Source organism: Botryllus schlosseri, chromosome 4 (assembly GCF_051294905.1).
Source record: "Botryllus schlosseri isolate E-star chromosome 4, Bs_hap1, whole genome shotgun sequence".
Lineage (NCBI taxonomy): Eukaryota > Metazoa > Chordata > Ascidiacea > Stolidobranchia > Styelidae > Botryllus > Botryllus schlosseri.
In genome coordinates this window covers 13,126,081-13,143,440 of record NC_137239.1, presented here as the reverse complement: position 1 = coordinate 13,143,440, position 17,360 = coordinate 13,126,081, and the positions used below count along the sequence as shown (strand labels likewise).

At 39.9% G+C, this 17,360-nt stretch overlaps 1 protein-coding gene and 3 long non-coding RNA genes across 7 annotated transcripts in view; 1 reads left to right on the top strand and 3 right to left on the bottom strand.

The window, feature by feature from the left end:
- LOC145438166 (uncharacterized) overlaps positions 1-17,360 on the top strand; it is a 357,286-nt gene that overhangs the window by 18,185 nt on the left and 321,741 nt on the right. The gene's annotated exons all lie outside the window — the stretch shown is intronic.
- LOC145438169 (uncharacterized) overlaps positions 1-17,360 on the bottom strand; it is a 373,612-nt gene that overhangs the window by 224,550 nt on the left and 131,702 nt on the right. The gene's annotated exons all lie outside the window — the stretch shown is intronic.
- Positions 1-17,360, bottom strand: part of LOC145438144 (uncharacterized) — a 119,861-nt gene that overhangs the window by 24,639 nt on the left and 77,862 nt on the right. The window lies entirely within an intron of this gene.
- LOC145437062 (uncharacterized) lies at positions 1,319-2,299 on the bottom strand. Its single transcript, XR_013914560.1, has 2 exons — positions 1,971-2,299; positions 1,319-1,752 (listed from the first exon to the last, which is right to left on the bottom strand). It is a non-coding gene; the product is annotated as an uncharacterized LOC145437062 (long non-coding RNA).

The following is a 17,360-nucleotide window of genomic DNA, read 5'->3' as shown; positions in this document are numbered from 1 at the left end:
CTGTGTATAACTTTTTTATTTGTACTAGATGAGTGATGAAAATCATAGGTAAGGTGGCCTACATAAAATAAATAAAAGTCAAGAAGTTTCAACCGAACAGCGTAAGATTTGACTGAATGCCAGCTCTTTAAAAATGAAAATGCGTCAAAAAAGCCACCTGATCGTTCTAGTGTTAAAAAGTGGGATATACAAGATGCTGTAACAGCTTTGGTTTTTGACACCACAGCAAGCAACAGCGGCTGGAAGAAGGGTGCAGCGAAGATCCTTGAGGACCTTCTAGGAAAGAAGGTTTTTTACCATGCGTGTCGGCACCATGTATATGAGGTAGTAGTCAAAGACGTCTGGAAATGTTTATTTGGAAAAGCAACAACCGGACCAGAGAACACATGGCTTGCCCACCTTAAGAAGAGCTGGAGCAGTCTTGACAGAAAACAGCAATTCAAGACTCTGACTATTCCTATATGCTTTAAAGAACGAGCAGCAATGACAGTTGAGAACTTCAAGCTACTACTCGCCAGAAAAGATTTCTTCACACGGGATGACTACAAACAATGTGTGACTAATGCTCTTGCTCTTTTCGGTGCAGATGGAGATATACATCATCACAAACCTGGTGCAACACACCATGCAAGGTGGATGGGCACCATAGGCGTAGGGGAGAAAAAACTTTTGGGGATGCGAATTCTTTTTTGCCCAAATAGATGGTGAGCGACAAAAGTAGTTATAAAGCACATAATAGTGTAAATGACGCGCTGGGAAGAACTTTACCCATATTTAGGACAAACTGCAATACAGTCAAAGCAAAGCGCGAAATCCAAAATTATTTCAAGGCTCGGATGTTTATGAGCAGTCAGTATCACCTATTCAAAAAAAAAAATTTGTCTCTGCCACTGCCATGATGCATACCAAATAGGCCCACATCAATGATGCGTTCAATATTGACGATAGGTAAAATACCGCCATATTGGTAAGTCGTGCTTGACCCATAGTCTATCTTAGATGTTTTTTAGTCTTTTCAACTTCGAAAGTGCACTTTCAGAACCGAAGTCAGAATTTTTCCATCGCTGTAAGATGAGTCTTGCACTTTGCATGATTAACCAATTTATGAGGCATCCTCCATTGCGAATACTTCTATCCATCGTTTGATTTGTTGAATTTCAGGCATGGCCAGCGTTTCATAGTCTTGTCATTTTTGTTACAAGTTAACCAGGGATGAGTTTTGAAGACTTGAGATTTCGTTTTGAAGAGTTGGATAGAAATCTCCTGTTTCTCATCGCCATAGGCTATTTCTTTGGATTGTAGCATTGTAAAATTTGTCGATTAGGCTCAATGTTGTCGCCAGCAGATGTTTTGAAATCATTGCTCATGGCCGGATCAATATTTGACATTGTAATTGTTTCAAGATTTGCTATCACACTCGTTTCTGGCACTGACTGAAAAAAGAGACACTTGCAAAACAATCGCTGCAACAGTAGTTATATCGTGAGCAGGAGTTTCCATGGGCTTGTGCACTGTCAATGAGTATCAGTACTGACGGCTATGAATGTTCCATTCCAATTGGCCGAGAAATTGGTGTAAATGTTAACTTTCCTTGTTCAAGTTTATCTTCAGCGCTAAATTCAATGGAACAATTGGCAGACTTTATATGCTGTTCTTTGTAGGATGCAGCATGCATATAGGGATTGGCGGCAGTTTTTGCATGTCGGTTGATGTCCGAAAACTTTCTCTTTTGATGCTTATCCATTGGATTACCTGGGTAAAATTCAAAACCTTTACTGACTTTTTAGTAGTTACACGATTATTTACTATTTCTCAAGTTAACGAGCAACTGATCTCCACTTGCATGGTGGAGAATACCGTATGTATACCTGATAGGCGAAAACTACAAGAAATTAGTTTGAATACTGCTTATCATTTAACCTTACATAATTGACATGCAAAATCCCAATTGAAAGAAATATACAGCTCACCTGCTTTCTGTATACATTTTGAATCCAACAAATTCGCGACAGCGCGACACTTCTTATTCTCCTTCAACCAACACACCCTCAGCTAACACAAAAGACAATGACATTTTTCATTGCAATTCGGCATAAATAAAGTGGCGGAGCTAGGTATGACATGAGCCAACAAACCAAACATATATTCTGTTGGATTAGTGTGCGATGAACCATAGCTGCAATAATGCCTGTGATATTAGATTTCCTTTTCCAAGATATGATTTAACGATATGATATCATTTTTACTATATGCAGAAATTGTCCCTTGGTTTATGCGACTATAATCTCTGTCAGTCGTGTTCATCTCATATCCGGATTGATAGACTGTTCGTTCACCTATGACCTCAAATGTTTTGTTCCAACCCAGTGACTACTAGAGATGGCCACAGTCCGGTTCAGGAGCCGGAGCAGGATTTCATTGAATTTTTACCTGGCCGGACTGGATCCGGATTTTGAATTTGCGGTGATGGTCGGATTTTAGCCGGATTTTTTGCTGCAATATGATTATTTAGCATTGTTATGGCAGGATTTTTTCGGATTCCAAGCTGGACCTTCAACAGCCGGACTCCGAATCTCACATTGCCAGCCGGATCCGGATAGATTCGGATACCGAAATTTGGGAATTCGCCCATCTCTGGTGACTACTGACGAGTCTACTACGTCCAGCTTGTGTTATTTTTGGCGATGACCAAAAATCGTTGATGAGCAATAACAAATTTAGCATCCTGAAAGCTGCATACTTAGTAAATCCATAAATTTAACTTCCTCTACATTTTTAAACTTCTTGCTTTGCAGGAAAATGTAGGTACAGTTATTTTTTCAAAGAAAAATGCAGGTTACGTACCGTACCGGTAACGTTTTCTAGTACGCTGGGCTGACCAAATCTAGAAGTTATTCTATTAAAGAATTAGATTGCAAGTCTGGTGTCAATAATTATTATCTCATAACAGTTTGTATGATTTAGAAATATGAATATCTTATGCCATATAGAAGAAGAAAAAGCGTATAATATCGACTTTACGGCCATAAGAAGATGGAGAATTTGATGCAGATGCTCCATCGACGGCCATAATATACTGAAACTAAGATCTAAGTAAGTGGAAAAGATGTCTGAAGAGGGGAACGCCATCCATTCGCGTTCCGGGCTAACCTGATGGAGGATTGCCGAATGTCCATCGGTGACATAGTGGACAGTGATACGGTCATAATATGCTGAAACCAGGATCATAAATATGTAGAAAACGTTTCTAAGGAGAGAAAAGGCCAACCATGCATGTTCCAGGCTAATTTGACAGAAGATTGGCCAATCTCCATCGATGACCAAGCGGACAGTGATACGGTCATAATATCCGGTATGCAGAAACCAGGATCATGAATATGTGGAAAACATTTCTAAAGAGAGGAAAGGCCAACCATGCGCGTTCCAGGCTGATTTAACAGAATATTGGCCAATCTATATCGATGACATAGCGGACAGTGATACGGTCATAATATGCAGAAACCAAGATCATGAATATGTGGAAACCATTTCTGAAGATCTGGGAAAGCCAACTATGCGAGTTCCAAGCTAATCTGGGGAAAGATTGCCCAATTTCCATCAATTACATAGCGGATATGCGGATACGGTCATATTATGCTGAAACCTCAATCAAAATATGTGGATAATGGAAATTTTGATGCTCGGTTCATACGCTTGTCATGGTGCCGTTATCTCCATAAAGGGCATACGAAGGGTCCGCGAATTAATAACATATACTGCAATGAATGTATTGCCTTGAAAAAATATACCTGTTACTGTTACTACTACAATTTTCTGTCAATACTAATGTAATATAGTAAGGAAGCAGATTAGAGTATTCTTTCGAAGTTATAGTGAAACTAAAATAATCAATTTGCAAAAAATTCCAAACATTTGGGGATGCGGCCGCATCCGTCGCATACTCCTCCCATACGCTGGTGATGGGCACAATTCTGTATGCTCAGAAGATGTTCATGTGGGCTGATCAGTTACATTACAAATCTGAAGAAGTGGAACTGCTGCATCGCTTCAATTTATTTTTAGTTCTCTTTTATATCCCTGCCTGGGTTGCTTCCAGCATCGGTCGTGATGTAGCCGGTAATGACTTGAGATTCAACCAGGACATGTTGAGTTACAAGGAACATGATGAACAAGTTTCCAAAGCTGCTTCACAAAAGATTTTAAAGCATGACTGGTATATCGTGGAGGAAACCGCTGTATATGCCTTGTTTTTGCCGAGTGAAAGCAATAAAACCCGAGAAAATATGGCAAAGACGCTCCTACAGGTAGAGCGAACTTCAAGTTTCAGGAGAGGCCCGCCCTCGTTGAATGCAACTGTACACATCAACAAGGACACTACTTTGTCTGATTTTATTGGGCCACAGTCGTAATACATATTTGATGTTTTTGAATGCTCTGGGGCGTGGCTAGCTCAACCGGTTGAGGTTTGGCACTTATCAGATTCCTACACCAGAATGAGCTCCTACATCAGTTCTGTCAAAGTCGTTAATGATGCCGCAGAACGAGGTGTAAGTAGTATAGAAAAGAGCGCGATGGCCGCATACAAGCTTTTAACTTAAAGAAACTAACTTCTCTAATATAATAAAGAAACAAAGGATAACCGACTTACGCATTATGCAGAATTGTAGTGGGTAGTTCCCACCGTGACGGATTGCTGCAGAGGTTTGATCAATAATTTCTGTGGCTGAAGGTGTGATGTCGCTACGGCTAGTGATTTTCGGTTCAAATGAGGGTGATATATGTGTATTCTTGGTATCATTTTCAAGGCTGCTTGCAAAATTACGTAACTCACTATCGGGCGATGAGTGGATTCCTAAACTAGAAGTGGTCCTGTCTGGCGATTTAAAACTCGACTGACCTATCATGTCGATCAATGATTTCCGGTTCAATTGAGTACGGGTGCCATCTGCGTATAATGAAAAGTCGTTTGTGTTGAATAAAGTTTCATTATTAAGCGAGCTTTCTCAAGGTTATTGTAATCTTTGCTGTAATTTTCCGTGTATGACGATCGAAACTTTCTTGATCTCTATGGTGTGTAACCCGACGAAACGGAAAAGTTCGCCTGGCGTGACTCGGCGTGTAATGGCGGGTTTGATTGACTGATGGGTCTATGATGACAACTTATGCCATGTTTCAAGCGTATGGTCAAGGTCACACGAATCGATGTAAAGTCCCGCTTGGTTGAATTGTCCTTCTTCGATTGGGGTGGGGGACAGTTGGCTGTTTTTAAGGGCTACATTCAAAACTACTATCGTAGCCCGCTGTCAGTCAGGCGCAGAGACGCAGGGATGTAAAGATTTGGTATTATGAAACCATCCTGCTCCTGTTTATATTTTAAAACTCAACTGGCGTATGATTTCTCTTGGATCTCTCGATCAATGATTTCCGGTTCAATCGAGTGTGACTGCAAGCAGCAAGCTATCTGTGTGGTGCACGTGTTATCAAATCAAACTCGTTTGTGTCATTGAGTCCATGGTATATCACATTGTTATGATTGTAAGCAGACAGTTTTGAATAACCATATGGGTTCTATTGCTGCTACTTGCTAGCCGCCATAATCAAGCGGTTGTTGACGACGTCCAAAGCTACTTGCCGCAGCTCAGGACAGTAGATAGCGTACGTGCCAGCAGAGAGCCTCGTATACGATACAAACGAACGTCAATTTGGATGGAAAAGCAACGCATTGGAGGATCTTTACTGGATTATTTTTGGATTTACGTTTATGCGGACCCGGATTTGTGGATTTTACATGCTACTCGCCAATAATTTCGCTGGCAAATGATGTCCATTGTCCGTGAATCAGCCGTGGTCGATCAAGCGTGATGCGATGATGTCAGTCGGAGTTCAAAATACTCGTTTATATCAATCACATCAGAGTAGTCATTTTTCTTCTGACTCGTGACTCTTGCACCGATGTGGTTCCTGTATCGAGTACTACGATACTCGATTCCATTGTACGCCGACGAATCGGGGCTCGTATACTATACATATAAGCGTGAATTCGGATGGGAGTACAGCGTATTGGATAATTTTTACTGGATTGCATTTGGATTTACGCTTATCTGGACCCGGATTTTTCAAATTTTACATGGTACTGGCGGTATAATTGCGCTAGCAAGTGATGGCCATAAATCAGCCGTGATCGATCGAGCGTGATACGGTGATGTCAGTCGGGGTTTAAAATACTCGTTTAGATTAATTACATCAACGTAGTCATTTCCTTCTGACTCGTGACTCTTCCATCGATGTGGTTCCTGTGTCGAGAACTATACGATACTCGATTCCATTGTACGCTGACGTATCGGAAAAGTTCGCCTCGTTTCGTAGGATACTGGTGGTATGGCTAAATTTCGCCGAATACGAGTTTGGGAATATTTGGCGTCATATTCGAGTGATTAAAAACTTATCTCTAGGCAAGTAGACGTACTTGCTGAGTGATTATAGCCTGCGACCCACATTCCCACTGTCTCTGTCCACAATCGCTTGTGAAGTATGGTGCAATGAATCGGTGATCCGGCTCCTATTTTTCATATAATCCGTGTAAGCGACGCCTTCTAGAAGCTCAGAAGTGGGCAGTGCTACAAGTCGGTAGCTACGGGACACAAATGACGAAAATCATCCTGGTGTAAATGACCGTATTAGTAGTCTACAAGCCCCATGAATATCACAAACAACGAATCAAACTCTACCCGCCATGATATCAACTCCAGCAGGACATATTTTCAATATATTGAGATATGTAAATTTCATTCTTAATATTTTCAATTTTGCAAGCGAACCATCTTTTAAGGCAGCAATAATACAAGATTTGTCGTTATCGGCTAACGCTCTAAAAGGCGATTTGGTGTATGTGATTTGGTTTGGATTTGGTGGAAATGTGAATATTGATTACGACGGTGCGATCTTTGGACGGTTCGCCGCGGTAAACAATCCTTCATACCAGGAAACAATCATGCGCAGTCTGAAAATATAGTCGAACATTCGTACCATGCTACAATACCAAGCACAAAGCGTTATTGGAAAAAACATTGCGATGAAGCGGCGATCGACATGCATTGTACATTCTACTTTACCTATGCCAAGGTGGGTGTCTGATTTCAAAGGCTACTCCAAGCTCCAACTCGTTTCGACACCTTATGTCTTTCATTGTATCGCAGTTTTGTATAGTGTTTTGAAACGATGAAAATATTAATAAACTGACAATGATACACTAAATTCTCCCAAGAACAGCTACAATAGGCTACAGTAACGGTCAGAGGTGGTCAGTAACGAAGTACTTCTACTTTTTGCACTAGAATACTAGTCCGATTATCGGACCACGACCTAACATATCGATCTAGCTTTCCATCCCATGCCACCTCATTTTGTCGATTACCTTTCCTATTGTTTGCTTTAGTTTTCATTCGGTGTGCGTTCCTCTTTTCTACTTTACCTATACCAAGGTGGGTGTCTGATTTCAAACACTACTCCAAGCTCCAACTCGTTTCGACACCTTATGTCTTTCATTGTATCGCAGTTCTGTATAGTGTTTTGAAACGATGAAAATATTAATAAACTGACAATGACACACTAAATTCTCCCAAGAACAGCTACAATACAGTAACGGTCAGAGGTGGTCAGTAACGAAGTACTTCTACTTTTTGGAAGTACTCAAGTAGTTTTGCTGTACTTCTGGTACTTACTCAAGTAGATCTGATTTTGTCTACTTCTATTTCTACTTCGTAATATTTTGTGATCTACTTACTTACTGTTCGCTATTTTCAGTTTGTCAAGTAGAAGTAGTTTTATCCCCCAATACGAAAGCTAGGCTGAGGAATTTCGGGACTGTTTTCATGGAGGAACAAGATTTAATATTTATAAAAGTCATGTAAAGCCCAGATATTTTGTTGCGCTTCGCGCATAGTAGTGATGAAGTGACAAATATGTTTTGATGAAAGTATCAGTGAATATAATTTAGGTACCGGATTGTTTGGTTCCTATCACACCGCATTGTCGCCCATATCAAATATTTCATCACAGTAAATATGGCCCACCATAACGTTTAAAACTACCGATTCGTAATCTAGCAATTACCTATGCTAATCTGGAAAATTCAGCTTTTTTTAACGTTACACCTGATTTAGCAGATCACCTTTGAAGTTTTATGGACAAAAGACATGCAATATATTTTCCGATTTTAAGAAGTGGTATTTGTATTTCACTGCAAGTATCATACTTTGAGTTCGAATTAATTTTAGTTCTTTTGTCTGCAGAAGATGCATGTTAAAGCATATAAGCAAGTGTAGTAATGCCGCTCTATTTTCCGAAAATAAAGCTACACTAAATATAACTTTAACGATTCATAATATTTGTTATTAACGCCATGCCATGATATTCTCTAAAAACGGGGTCTTCTAGTAAACAAAGTGTTAGTGTCGCATTTTCATATCAATACTATAATTTGCATGCCCATGATGCGAAACAATGCTTATTCTGTCGGGAATTGATACCTCCCATGATGCATCAATACGAATCAAGCTCTCCGCCCGTCCCGCATAGCTCGATTCGCAGATTTTGACAGTCCATGCGAACAGATTAAGACTGTTTTCAAAACTACTTACTTACTTGAGTACATTTAAAGGCAGTCAATTCTACTTCCACTTCAAGTAGTTTTAAGGGATCATTTTCGTTGAGCATTAAAATATGGTCTCTTGCAGAGCGTGACGGTAAAAAAAATGTGTGTCTCAAATATTCAGCGGAAACCGCCGTACATTATGATACGAGACTCCTATATATGGCTTGGAATACAGCACCGATGCCTTATAATTCAGAGGCTGCTGTATCGAGAGCGTCCATGGCAGTTGATCGAATAACCATATGAGAAGATGGTCAATGATCGTTTACCTCTCTATTATAAATATTCTATTTCGGAGTGTTTCCTTGTATATCCCCGAAAGCGACGACATAGAGCCGATTATTACTGATCTCCCGGTGTGAGAATGAAACTCGTGAAAAGAAGCTTGTGATCTATAATGGATTACAGAATATTCCGATGTCAACGCTGACGTTCGCGAAAATGGTGCGATTCGTTATAGTTCTGATCTTGTGTGACTACCCCAAACAGTAGATTATCGACTATAAAACGTTTGTGTAGCTATAATTCGTATCCAAGTTGTTGAACTAAGACATATGACGCTAGAATCGAATGTAATACATAAAAACTTATTCAAATACCTAGTAAGAGTGAACATTACAACGTTGAGTCACTTGAAAAGTTGTAGTGGTAGCAGAATATTGTTTGTGAATCGATATGGTTAGTACCAGTTGCCTTGTTCGCACATTTAATGCTATTTATCGATATCGGATCGCCTTATGAAAAATCAGTGTGAGAACCAAGTGCGTGCCAACTGCCCTTTGTCGATGGAAAGAAACACCTGTCTCCAACATTGCTGCCAGAAAACAATATGTTTTCATGCAATACGCATATTTGCACGCCAATTCCTGCTAATTTTGTTGTCCGTTCGTTTTTGTATCGACATTAAGTGTCTTGTATCGCTCCTTTGGCGATGGTATAATTTGCCGGAAAAAGTCAGCTCCTCAGATTAAGAATTAACCAGAGAACGGGCGCTTTCTTCGTGACCTTTCAATATTCACCTATGGTTTTGAATTCACAGCAAATGACATTATTGTTGCCGATATGTGAATTGCTATCGAAGATTCGTAGTAATGCTTTCGTCTGTTTTTAGGATGATATATTTCTCAAATAGTTTCCCAAAATGAGAGACTGTTATGGAAAGACACTTCGATCCGGATCCGCCAGTACAGGGATGTGTATACATCGCGTCGGGTTCTCACCGCTCCGAATTATATAGACTCGCAAAGTTCGCCAGGTTTTCGAGATTATCATACCCAAAACGTGCAGATTTAGCATCTGACGGATATTACTGGCTAAGGTTCGAAGACAAAATTAAATGTTTCGGATGCAGTATTTCACTCGAAAAATGGGTTGAAAAGGATTCGAATGTAAGTTGTCATGAAGCGAGTTGTGTTCGAGACGTATTCAATATTCCCGTTGAAAGATCGAATTTCAGGAGTCTATTACGGGAGTTTAAGCTCCAAATCGAGACACCGCAAGTCAATAACAGCGACATAAAACTTGCGAATATCATTGACCGAGAACACGCGTGTTTGATTAAGAACCTCGACTTGAAAAGGGAATCGAAGTGACGCGAAAATTCAAGAAATGGCCTAGCTATCCAATACCCAAGACAGTAGGCGAGTTGGCGAAACAAGGGTTTTTCTATCTCGGTAACTTAGACAGAACGCAGTGCTTTAGCTGCTTCGATGTTCTTCGCAATTGGAAACCCATAGACGACGTATCGGAAATACACATTACACATTTTCCAAAATGTACTTCCGCACGTGGTAGCTTTTCAGGAAATATCGCACTAGCAGAGCAAGACCGCGGTAATTTGGATGACTTACTTCACGAGAAAATACGACGGCTCACTATCAATGTGAAAGAACCAGATGAGCCCTCCGAGGATGAAAAACACTACCTTGCTGAGCTATTCCCTTGCCTTAACCCCGCGAATCCTGTAATGTCGTCCTTGTCACGAAGAATAGCAACCTTCGACGAAGGTTGGGATCCCGCTAAAATCAATGCTAGCGTTGAGCAATTAGCAAATGCGCGGTTTTATTACATCGATTCGGACAAGACGAAATGTTTTTACTGCAATGGTGGACTTCGGTGGGACCGGACAGACGAGGTTTGGACGGAACATGCTAAATGGTTTCCGCAATGCGAGTACGTACTTCGTATGAAAGGTATCGAATTCGGGCGACGCATCGAAAACACATATCCAAATCTCAACCGTCCGATTATTAGAAACCCCATCATGAAGTTGGAGTTGACTAAACGACAAAATGTTCTGCGAAATCGTCAATCAAACGATGGATCACCGTTGAATTGAATCGAAAATGGGAGAGGCCGTGACGTGTAAACGATGTGAAATAAACATAAATGAATATGACTATAGCATGTGGACATCTTTGCATTGTTTCTAGACTTGTGGGACTGACGTAGAACGCAGTGGTGGCAGTCATGAAGTACTTCTATTTTTTTCTCAGAATTGTGGTAGGTTTTACCTAATTACACTACATACTCAAGTGCTCTGTGTTGAACTACTTCTATTTCTATGAGTTGGATTAGACGGGACATTCTAACTGGTTGTAAAACTGATAGAAATAGAAGTAGTGCAACACAAGGCACTTGAGTATGTAGTGTAATTAGGTAAAACCTACCACAATTCTGAGAAAAAAATAGAAGTACTTCATGACTGCCACCACTGCGCTCTACGTCAGTCCCACAAGTCTAGAAACAATGCAAAGATGTCCACATGCTATAGTCATATTCATTTATGTTTATTTCACATCGTTTACACGTCACGGCCTCTCCCATTTTCGATGCAATTCAACGGTGATCCATCGTTTGATTGACGATTTCGCAGAACATTTTGTCGTTTAGTCAACTCCAACTTCGTGATGGGGTTTCTAATAATCGGACGGTTGAGATTTGGATATGTGTTTTCGATGCGTCGCCCGAATTCGATACCTTTCATACGAAGTACGTACTCGCATTGCGGAAACCATTTAGCATGTTCCGTCCAAACCTCGTCTGTCCGGTCCCACCGAAGTCCACCATTGTAGTAAAAACATTTCGTCTTGTCCGAATCGATGTAATAAAACCGCGCATTTGCTAATTGCTCAACGCTAGCATTGATTTTAGCGGGATCCCAACCTTCGTCGAAGGTTGCTATTCTTCGTGACAAGGACGGCATTACAGGATTCGCGGGGTTAAGGCAAGGGAATAGCTCAGCAAGGTAGTGTTTTTCATCCTCGGAGGGCTCATCTGGTTCTTTCACATTGATAGTGAGCCGTCGTATTTTCTCGTGAAGTAAGTCATCCAAATTAAGGCGGTCTTGCTCTGCTAGTGCGATATTTCCTGAAAAGCTACCACGTGCGGAAGTACATTTTGGAAAATGTGTAATGTGTATTTCCGATACGTCGTCTATGGGTTTCCAATTGCGAAGAACATCGAAGCAGCTAAAGCACTGCGTTCTGTCTAAGTTACCGAGATAGAAAAACCCTTGTTTCGCCAACTCGCCTACTGTCTGGGGTATTGGATAGCTAGGCCATTTCTTGAATGTTTCGCGAGTAGTATAGTTGGTATCGTTATACGCCGTCCAATCACAGAAGGCCACGTCGCCCTAATTGCCACGCATACATTGCTACATCATCCGCCCATTGCCGCACTTATGGGACGCCCCTTGCCGCATCATCCGCCCATTGCCGCACCTATATGACGCCCATTGCCACATCATCAGCCGCACTCATTGCCACATCATCTGCCACGTCATCTGCGCCACATCATCAAGCGCCACGCCTATAGTGCCACATCATCCATCCATTGCCACATCATCACCGCATTGATTGCCGCATCTATATGACGCGCAGCAGCCCGTCAACCAGCGCGATGTCGATTGCTGCACCTATGTCACTCATTGCCACGTCAAAACTTACCTTAGCTAGAATCGAACCTGGCTTGTTTGGGTATAATTTCACGTCGCTTACCACCAGGCTATTGAGCAAACTAGCCAGCAAAAGTCAATATTGCTTTGTGATGATGTTGATGTTGTTAGAGTATGTATGTTCACGAAGACTGCGATATCGCACGGATAAATGCATCATCACTAATTAATTACTGAAATGCGACTTGATATTAATAATCCCTAGAATAATATAAAATGCGATTTTGAGTGCAGACATATCGCGGTTTCGATTTCCGAGGTCTCCACATTTTAAGCCTTATTATCAGCTCGCAGTACAGCCGCTACCTGTATAATGTTTGCATGTCCGGTATAAGGGTATTTAACTCAGCACTATAATGCCAACGATCTAGCCGCAGGGGGCCCGGTACGCGTCGCTATAATTAAACGAACACCTTCGCCGCAGGTACGCGATCCCCGACGTTATAATGATAGGGACAAATTAGCCGCATGAAAGCGAGTCTAATGAATATAACGACAGACAACAAGTTAGTTGAAAAGTAAAACTAATCATGACCGATGCAAGACGGCGTGAAACAGCGCTTTCGCTCGATTCTTGTAGTGACCACATTTCATACGATTCATTCCTTTTCATGTCACTAGAATTAGGGTGATGAAACCGACAGTGAAACGCCGCCGGCGTCTTATAACGTAATAGTGTAAGCTGCGTCGGGTGCTGCTATAATGTTAGGAGCGAATATAGTAGAAAGTCCACGTCTGGACACCTGTAAGCAGGTGCGCATACTACCGTAGTAAAACGCATAACAGAATTCAGGCAAAAGTCGATATTGCTTTGTGATGATTTTGATGTTGTTCCGTATCGATTGGGAAGATAGGACTCCTAATTTCTTAACTAACTACATAATCCCTAGTAACCTAGTCAGACGCATAACGGAATTTACGCAAAATCGGTATTGCTCTGCGATAATTTTGACCACTATGTTTTGATAATAACTTGCTTCCGAGAAATAAATAACATTCATTATACGTTAGATGATACTTTTCCTTGATATTCTATTATGTCTATTCAGGGCTAATGCGACATCACTATGTTGGCGACAGGCCTGATTTGAACACACTAATTTTGCGAATTAAACTTATCGCCCAACACGGACACTCAATGAAGAGCACCCTGGAGACCCACATAAATGCTCCACAATTCTTGACATATAATATACTGAGCATATAATAAGCTGACAAAACCTATACTTGAGTACTCCGAAATGTACAAGTACTTCACCTTTACACGACGTTTTTGTAAACTGAATACTAATTTTAATGAAAAATAAAAATTATATACTCAAGTAGGTTTTTGTCTACACGCACCAACTACTCAAGTGTTTATGACACAGGAATGATTCATTAAGTATAGCGCAAGCAGGCCAAACCTATACTTGAGTACTCCAAAATGTACAAGTACTTCGCTATGTACTCCCACCACGTAAAAAGTGACTAGGTTTTAGACTACTTTATCGATTTTCGATGTTGCGCAAATACCACAAACTTGACTTGCTGTCAGAGCTGGCAACTAAATGCAAGACAGACTTTACGCAAAAGTCTCTATTCTGAAAATTTTAAGTTAATACTTATATATACTTATTTATACTGAGCATATAATAAGCTGACAAAACCTATACTTGAGTACTCCGAAATCTACAAGTACTTTACCTTTACACGACGTTTTTTGTAAAATGAATACTAATTTTATTGAAAATTTAAAAAATAAAAAAGAGCGAAAAATTATGGCAAGTTGAGATCAAGTTACGGTACATTTTCGTATAGATTTGCACTAAATTTGGTTATAATTACACCACGCAGATGTTTTCGACATAAGATAAGCGTGAAGTGTACAAATTTCGAAGTTGCGCAAATACCACAAACTGTGCTTGCTTTCAGAGCCGGCAACTAAATGCAAGACAGACTTTATGCAAAAGTTGCTATTCTGAAAATTTTGCCAAGGTAATGGTTTAAAAACTTATACTTGAGCACTACGAAATGTACAAGTACTTTATCTTTACACGACGTTTTTTGTAAAATGAATACTAATTTTATTGAAAAAATAAAAAATAAAAAAGAGCGAAAAGTTACATTTTATCCCGGAACGCAACAAGAAAAATCGTATGAATTTGTAAACTACTTATTCATGACATAATAATAATTCTACTTGTACACTTTTTCACATTTTATAACACTTTAAGTAGTACCTAACAGTTTTAGTTTTAAATAAAATACGGAATATAAACTAATCGAAAAATTCGGTAACCAATTTCGCGTAGGCTATGCATACAAATGAGGAAAGTTACATCAACGCGTGTTAAACTAGTTGTATCGAGTTATCGAATGATTTTTTCCTTACATCAAAACAAGTAGTATGTGTACCTACATTAAAAAACGTATCTAAATGAGCTCCAGGGCATTGTGATTATGCAGCATACCAAATTTCATCACACATTTCATGATGGAACAAATTTAAAACTAACGAAGCTCTATAGCAACTTTTGCCTAAATCTGTTTTCGGTAGCGTGTACATATACATAGTCAGCTTTAATAACAGAATTACCGTGCTAATATGTGACTCCTCACCTTGAAACTTGGTACGTAGTTGTAGGACATTGTGATTACGCAGCATACCAAATTTCCTCACGCATTTCATAATGGAACAACTTTAAAACTAACGCGGCTCTACATCGACTTTTTGCGTACATCTGTTTTGCGAGGACGTATAGCACGTACCTATACATAGTCAACTTCAATAACGGAATTACCATGCTTAACATTGAATCCCAACTCTAAACTTGATACGTAGTTGTAGGACATTATGGCAATGCACCATGCTAAATTTCATCACACATCTAATGATGGAACACATTTAAAACTAACGCAGTCGAATACCGACTTTTACGCATATCTGTTTGCGTGAACATAGCATATACCTATACATAGTCAATTTTAATAGCAGAATTACCGTGTTAAACATTAAATTCCCACCTTGAAAGTTGGTACGCGGTTATAGGAGATTATAACAATGCACCATACCAAATCCCATCACACATTTCATGATGGAACAACTTTAAAACTAACGCGACTCTACATCGACTTTTTGCGTACATCTGTTTTGTGGGAGCGTATAGCACGTATCCATACATAGCCAACTTTAATAACGGAATTACCATGCTTAACATTGAATCCCAACTCTAAACTTGATACGTAGTTGTAGGACATTATGGCAATGCACCATGCTAAATTTCATCACATATCTAATGATGGAACACCTTTGAATCTATCGCAGTGAACACCGACTTTTACGCATATCTGTTTTTCGTGAACATAGCATATACCCATACATAGTCAATTTTAATAACATAATTAGCATGCTAAACAGCAAATTCTCACCTTGAACGTTGGTACGCAGTTGTAGGACATAATAACAATGCACCATACCAAATTTCGTCAGACATTTCATGATGTAACACCTTTAAAACCAACGCAGTTCTATACAGACTTTTGGCTGAATCTGTTTTTCCGTAGCGTAGCACGTACCTATACATAGTCAACTTTAATAACGGAATTAGCATGTTAATAATCGACTCCCCACCTTGAAACTCGGTACACAGTTGTAAGACATTATGACAATGCACCATGTCAAATTTTGTTACGCATTTCATGATTGAACAACTTTAAAACTACGCATTTCATGATTGAACAACTTTAAAACTACGCATTTCATGATTGAACAACTTTGAAACTAACGCAGTTCCATACCGACTTTTGCGGGAGCGTAGCACGTACCTATGCATACTCAACTTTAATAACGGAATTACCGAGCTAAACATTGAATGTGCAACTTGAAGATTGGTTCCCAGATGTAGGACAGTATGACAATGGAACATATCAAATTTCATCACTCATTTCATGATGGAACACCTTTAAAACCAACGCAGTTCTATACCAACTTCGCGTTAATCTGTTTGCGGGAGCGTAGCACGTACCTATGCGTGATCAACTTGAGTGATGAAATTACAGATGTAATTAAGTTTCAACACTTTTACAATTATTTGTCTTGCTTCCTATAACATCCCACTCGATGCCCTCGTTATTAGGCTGTAACCTCAGCCTGAGCTATGTCTTGAAGCCTACGGGACTCTGCAAATTGTTTCGATTTATTCTGTCCGTTTCAATTTAGATAAGGAAAGCCATTTTATCAATGTATCGATGCCTACGGTACTCTACAAAATTTTCTGATTAATTCTTCCTATGCTTATTTATCATAAGAAAGATGATTTGACACCTAAAGTAAGGAAATGACTCGAGTCCAAGTCGAGTCAATATGATCGATGCTTGAGAGATCATTTTTGCTATTTTTCATTGACATAAGTCATTCTGGAGTGCGAAAACGCATTGTACGATATAGATGAAACTTGAGCAAATCCTAGGATCCTCATTTTCAAAGTAGCTTAGATCTCGAAATAAGCTCTGACTCGCTATTCTCCTCAAACCATGGAATTATCACGAGTATCACCTTCGATCGCTAAAGAAAAGTATGAAATTATATCCGAAGCATATTCCTTGACCAGGAATTTTATCATGTACGAACTCGACGGCTCATGCGTTAAGGTAAATACGAAAGCAGAGAGAACCTTACGTCGAGTTGGGGATGAAATGTTCGAGCGACATCGAACAGTCCTAAACGCAGTCTCCAAACGTCTCCGCTATAGTGATGTTGAAGTTAATTTA